Source organism: Chrysochloris asiatica, unplaced genomic scaffold (genome assembly GCF_000296735.1).
Source record: "Chrysochloris asiatica unplaced genomic scaffold, ChrAsi1.0 scaffold00047, whole genome shotgun sequence".
Taxonomy (NCBI): domain Eukaryota; kingdom Metazoa; phylum Chordata; class Mammalia; order Afrosoricida; family Chrysochloridae; genus Chrysochloris; species Chrysochloris asiatica.
Genome location: NW_006408565.1, coordinates 12,289,243 through 12,296,443, shown reverse-complemented (window position 1 = coordinate 12,296,443; position 7,201 = coordinate 12,289,243).

The window sequence follows — 7,201 nt, the reverse complement described above, 5'->3', positions numbered from 1 at the left end:
CGGCGCCCTTTCAAAAAGCCTATAATTCCTTGCACAGTGATTTCTCAAAGAAACGGGTCTAAGCCTCTGGCGCACTAAGCTTTACGCGGGCCTGAGACTGTGAATTCCCACCTGGGAGGCTCAACTCACAAGCTTCTCCTCCCCGATCCCGGAGCCCCTACTCACAAGCACCATCTGGCCGCCCTGGCAAACTGGAAGCCAATACATTTTTTTTAAATTGTGAATTAGGTTCAGGTTTCCAGAACAGTCAGTTTTCCATTCAGCAATTCATACACATTTTGTTTCATGCCATTGATTGAAAATCCCACCATGTCAAATCACTTATCTCACTTCCTCCCTGAATTTCCTGTTTCCATTTCTTCTTCTTTCCTAACCTTTCGAACTTTGTTCTTGAGTCAACACTGCCCTTTTGATTAGTCTAAGGTGAGTAATGCTGAGCAAACCATCCGAGAAGCTGGGCTCTATGAAGAAAACCATGGCGTCAGAATTGGAGGAAGACTCATTAACAACCTGCGATATGCAGATCATATAACCTTGCTTGCTGAAAGTGAAGAGGACTTGAAACATTTACTTATGAAGATCAAAGAGCACAGCCTTCGGTATGGATTGCATCTCAGTGTCAGGAAAACAAAAATCCTCACCACTGGACCAATAAACAACATTCTTATCAATGGAGAAAAGATTGAAGTTGTCAAGGACTTCATTCTTCTTGGATCAGCTATCAACATTCTTGGAAGCAGCAGTCAAGAGATCAGATGATGTATTGCATTGGGCAAATCTGCTGCACAGGAACTTTTTAAAGTGTTGAAGAGCAGAGATGTCAGCTTGAGGACTAAGGTACACCTGACCCAAGCCATGGTATTTTCAATAACCTCATACAGATGCGAAAGCTGGACACTGAATAAGGAAGATCATAGTAGAATTGATGCCGTTGAGTTGTGTTGGAGGAGAATGCTAAAAGTGCCATGGACTGCCAAAAGAACCAATAGATCTATTCTGGAAGAAGTGCAGCAAGAGTGCTCCTTGGAGGCCAGGATGGCTAAACTTCATCTCTCATACTTTGGACACATTGTCAGGAGGAAATAGTCGCTAGAGAAGGATGTCATGCTGGGTAAGATAGAGGGTCATAGAAAAAGAGGAAGACCCCCAACGAGATGGATCAGCCAGGTGGCATCATTGATGGCGTCAAGTGTGGCAGCGGTGGTGGGGTTGGCCCAGGATCGGACATTGTTTCATTCTGCTGTGCATGGGGTCGCTATGAGTTGGTTCCAACTCGATAGCACCTGACAACAACAACAAGGTGAGTAGATCTCCCCCGGTGCAGTGTTATATTTTCCCTTACAGATCTATTTATTATTTGGCTGAAAATCGAGTCATGGGGGTGAGTTCACTTCCAGACCTTAAGGGTGACTCAGGGTCATAGTCTCAGGGGTTCCACCAGTGTTGTTAAGTTCCTTCGAGTCAGTTGTGACTCATAGCAAGGGTTTCTGAGGAATAGCTGGTGAATTTCAAGTGCCAACATTGCAGTTCAAATGGACCAGAGCGTTATCCCACAGTGCCACAGTAAACCTGGTCTTTTTAAAAACTGATTTTGAGTTTTGTTCCACATTTTTCCCTACTTTATCCAGAAACTTCTAATGTGATCCCTTTCAGGGTAGTGGTAGTTGAGCATCAGCTAGTTCTTCGGGTCTTGGGGTCATGGAGACTGATGTTTGTGTGGTCCTTTAATCCACTGGACTAATGACTTCCATGTGTCTTCAGTTTACTTCACTCATCTTTTCTCTGGAAAGGGAGAAGCCAATAGTTGTGCCTTAGATGGGTGCTCATGCGCTTTAAGACCCTAGTTGCTGCTCACTAAAGTAGGATGTAGAAACATGTCTTTGTGAACTGTGTTATGACAGTCAACTTTGGTGTTCCCCCAAGACCATGGTCCTGAGCCCCCAAGCCTAGTAATTCATTCTCTCAAGGTGTTTGGTTATGTCTAAGAAGTTTTCATACATTTGCCCCTATATGCTCCCCATATTTATAAATATATTTGCAAATACACATTTATAAATATCCTCTGTTAAATCTATGTTTGTGGCAATATTCCCACTCTCCCTCCCACACCCAAACAACCTGCAGATCTATCCATGCATATAGTCATACACCACCGTTACTGCAGGATGAGGGAGACCCTCATTCCTAACGATGACTCTGTGAATACCTCCTTACATTTTGTACCCTTGGCATCTTGCTTGCCTCAGACAAGTCCCAGTTCTTCAGAAGAACATGAGAAAAAAACCTGCTGGTTAGAAAGATATTATGGAGGTCATGGGGGTTCTTGAGGTATTCTAACAACATACACTATTTTAGGGAGGGACCATACACTATTTTAGGGGGCTTGGCCAGTAAGGCCATTGCCTAAATACAGTTGTGTGTATTGTGTACTGCACAAGAACATGAAACCAAAAGGAAAATGTATCAGAAATCCCTCCTGTTTCCACCCTGTGTGTTTGAGCATGGGGCTATTCAACCCAGAAGAATGAGCACTGTTGAATATTTGGTCCACTGGAGAGGCTGCCTCTCAGTACTTCCTACAAAGGCCTCGATGTGCTAGTGGTGGTCCTGTGGCCAGGAAAGCTGAAATTAGAGAGGACAGAGACTTGTCCTAGGACACTCAGCCTCAGGACGCCCCTCTGGAAGCCCACATTCTGGTGTGGGAAGCAGACATAGCAGAAGCAGGACTCAAGCTCCTCCAACATCCCGTATTTAATTTGCTTCCCTCTACCTCAAACTACTTAGCATGTCAGTAAGCTATCTTAGGGATCTAAGCTTTCCCCACAGGCAGAGGTCAATGTGGGCTATGGTCCATCCTGCTGGTGTTCTCTGCCCCCACCAAGGCAGAGTTAATTCCCTCCTCCATTCCTGTCAGTAGCTTGGATTTGCCTCTAATCCTGTGCCTATCTACCCCACCAGATTATAAATTCCTTAAGGGCAGAGACCGTGTCTTTGTAGTCTAAGCCTCAGCGCAGTGTCGGGTATAAGTGCAGGACATGCATAACCCACATGACTTGGAATTCCACGGGGCCTAGTCTCAGCACCATGTGGGTACTTAATAAGACACAGGTCATTTACCAAAAGTAATTAAAAAAGAATCCCAACTTTGATTTGTGTCAGAGCTAGGCTGCTCATGGTCAACAATTCGATTCTGCTAGCTGCTCCTCAGGAGAAAGACGAGATTTTCTTCTCCCATACAGATTTACAGCCTCAGAAAACCTATACAGGATCATTATGAGTTGGAACTGACTAGATGGCACACAACCACCATCACCACCACCAACTGAGTTATGGTGTTGGAGAAGAATATTGAAAGTAACCATGGACTACCAGAACCAACAAATGTGACAGCACACGACCCCCTCCCCACTCTCATCAGCCCCACCCGACCCGATCCCGCCTCAACCACCACCTAGATCTGTTGGAAATCCACTAGAACAAGTCCTGGACTAGTGTGGAGCTAGAGAGGCATCTGGCATTATTGTTGTTAGCTGCCACTGAGCTGCTTCCCCCCATTCATGGTGACCCCATGCAATCACTATGGAATAAGACCAGTGCGATTAATAGGATTTTCACTGGCCGCTTTTTTGGAAGTAGATCCTTAGATCTGAGGAGGCCTCGTATGGTGCAGGAATAAACACAGGACTGCAAAGTCATTTACACCACAAGGTCAGCAGTTCAACCTCACTAGCTGCTCCTTGGAAACCCTATACAGGGTCACTCTGGGTCAGAACCAATTAGATGGCACTTAACAGCAACAAAGAGGCCTCAGGAGTTTAGTCTCACCCTGAGTAGCAGAGCAGGGAAAAGGGAAGCTGGCTGAGGGGTCCAAGCCAGAATTTGCTTTAGGAGAAAGGACTATTCCCAGGTCATCAACTTTGTTCTGTCACACATGCTTTAGGAATGAATGACTGGCCGAGGTGGTTGCTTTTGCAATAAAAGCTGCTTTGGGGGGCATGGAGGGGAGAGTGTATTGGCTCTATATGATAAGCACTGGACTGTGAACCATAAGATCGGTGGTTCGAGCCCACCAGCCACTCTGTGGGAGAATGATCAGGCTTTCTGCTCTTGCAAAGATATAAGGTCTTGGAAACCCTATCCAGGGTTACTATAGTTGGAACTGATTAGACAGCACTTAACAACAACAATAACAAAGGAAAGGGAAGGAGTCTTGGTGGTACAATGGTTAAGTGCTTGACTTCTAACTGCAAGGTTGGTGGTTCGAGCCCACCAGCAGCTCTGGGGGTGAGGAAGATCTAGCAATCTGTTCTCGTAAAGGTTGTTGCTGTTGCTGCTACGTGCCATTGAGTTGGCGCCGACTCTTAGTGACCTTACATATAGTTTCCGAGGAGTAGCTGTTAGGTTTGAACCGCCAGTCTTATGGTTAGCAGTCCAGTGCTTATCCTACAGTGCCACAACAGGACTCTTCAAAAAGGTTACAGCCTAGAAAACCTGGTGGAACCATTCTTTGTTCTTTAGGGTTGCTATGAGTTGAAATCAACTCCAGGGTGCACAGTGGCAGCAAAAGAGTAGAGAGCAAGAGAGTGGAGTCATGGGGAGGGCATCAGGGATACATCAGGGATGCAGTGTTGATAACAAATAAAAAATGTCAGAAGCAACCTTCTTTTCATCCAGCATCATTCCTCCAAATGTTATGGTCCCTGCCACTGCTCCCTGGGACAAAAAAAGGCTAAAGGCACTCCCTCACCAGGTCCACAAGAGGAGTGGTGGCTTGCCCAAGATCAGCCTGGCAGCTAGAGGAGGAAGGGGCTGAGGAAATCCCCAAAGAGGTTTTGGAGCCAAAAAGATTTGAATCTGGAAGCAGCTGGGGAAATCAGCAAGAAAACTTTTCTGAGGGGGAAAGATTGACTCAAAAAACTGCAGCCACAGACAATGGATGGAAATGACCTAAGGAATCCCAGGCACCTGGTGGGTTCTAGCAGCCTGCAGAACAGCAGCCATCCGTACCCACAGTGCTGGGCGGCAGGAAGCAGAGAGGCTGCATCACTGAGGTCCCGAGAGGAATGCCGGAACCCAGAGTTCTACATGAAGTGTGTGGACCAAGTGGACAAAGAAAAAGAACTGAAGCCCAGATTGCTGGGAGTGGAAAGACAAATGGACTGATGCCCTTGGATATTTACTGGGCACCTGCATGCCTTGGGGAAAAAGCATGAACCACACAAACTCCCTTGACCTCTGGACGCCCACATCCCAGTGGGGGAAGCAGACCATAGCAACAGCGTGATAAAGATGTAAACACTTAGAATGCTAGATGCAATCAATGCTATTAAAAGGGACTCCATAATTTTCGGACCCATTCCAAAATGAAAATGCAGAGCCCCTAGTTCAAAAAGGAGAGAAAAGGCCCTCCGAGCTACACATGACACTTGTTCCCTCCTTCTGCAGTTTCTTTCCACCTACCTACCATTGTGGGTTGTTGCTTTATGTTTTGCTAGTTATGGTATACTGTCTTACACAGTTGGGCTGCTGACTGCGAGGCCAGCAGTTCAAACCCACCAGCTGCTGTGAGGAAGATGAGGTTGTTTGCCCCTGTAAAGATTTGTTGTTGTTGTTGTTGTTAGGTGCCATTGAGTCAGTACTGACCCACAGTGACCTTATGCACAGCAGAACAAAGCACTGCCTGATCCTGGGCCAACCTCAGGCTCAGAAATCCTAGGGAGCTGTCCCACTCTGCCTACAGTGTTGCTGTGAGTCAGAATCACTTGAGGACAGTGGGCTGACAGTTTGGTTTTTTAATGTTATTCTAAGTAAGGAAATATTAAACTTAAATTATTAGCATAAATTTTGCCACTCATCTTTTCACTGTGGAATGCCAGTTTTAAATGCCTTTGTGAGAACATTTAAAATCATGGAAATTACACAATTCATATTTCATGGGCATGGGACCCTCCTGAGCACAGGGACATGGGGACCCTCTCAGGTTCAGGGACCCAGGGACCTTCCTGGGCACAGGCACCCGGGGACCCTTCCAGGCACAGGGACACGGGGACCCTCCCAGGCACAGAGACTCTCAGAGGCACAGGGACCCTCTTGAGTACAGGGATCCACAGGGCCATAGGGCCACACTTGGAGGGCAAGTAAAGAGCCTTATAGTTGCTTGGAGGCCTGTCCCCACAATGGGACCACTACCACCCTCAGTGAGACCTGACAACTGCCAAGTTAGCTCCCTCCCAGTAGCTGTTGTAGGTCCCCTTCCCACAGCTCCTGCCCCAACCAACCCTTGGCAGATGGGAACACCCCCGAGTCTGTAAAGCTCCATGCCAGCTTAAGCTCAGTACCTACCTAGCTCAGCGGATGGGTAAGAGGTCTGTCCTCACTGAGATGGCCATGGTACTGCCAGCACTGGGTGGGACAGCTGCTGCTATGACTTGCCCCAAGGCATCATGGGATGTATGCCTCTGATCCCGTCATCCCTGTGCCTATGCCCAAGCTCTGCACAAAAGACAGCTGAGATGGTGAGAGGAAGGAGAGGGAAGGCTGATGGCTGAGAACCTATCCTGGGAGGACAGTGGAAGTCTGGTCCACATGTGTGCCTAAGTTGGGCATTTGCCTGGGGTGTTCAAGGGAGGGAAAGAGGGAAATTGTGCATGGTCTCCAGGAAGTGGTCCTGGAAGACAGTCTAAGGTCTTGGGCTTTTTTAAATCTAAAGAAAGGGGAGTCAGTAGAGAAGTGGCATGGTCTGATTTCACTTTCACAAGGATCCTTGCTACCTAGAAAACATCATGCTGAATTACAAAAGGACAAATATTGTATTCTTGCACTTGTGTAAAATCAGGATAGGTAAATGTATGTTGTTGGGTGCCTTCCAGTCAAATCCAGCTCATAGTGACCCCATGTGATAGAGCAGAACTGCTCCCTGGGTGGGTTGGTTGATTTTAGTTTTAGGCTGTAATCTTTATGGGTACAGATCCACAGGTCTGTCTCTTGTGGAACTGCTGGGAGGGTTCGAACTGCTGACCTTGGGGTGAGTAGCTGAGTCTTTAACTGTTGCAGACCGTGTAAGACTAGTCAGAGGTTCGAGGCCCTCTAGGGCTGAGTGTAACAAATGAGGCCACTGGCAGTTAATGGAAAATTGCTTTCATCTTAATATTCAGGTATATATATTAAATTAATACACTGGAGCCTTTGAAAATCCACAGAT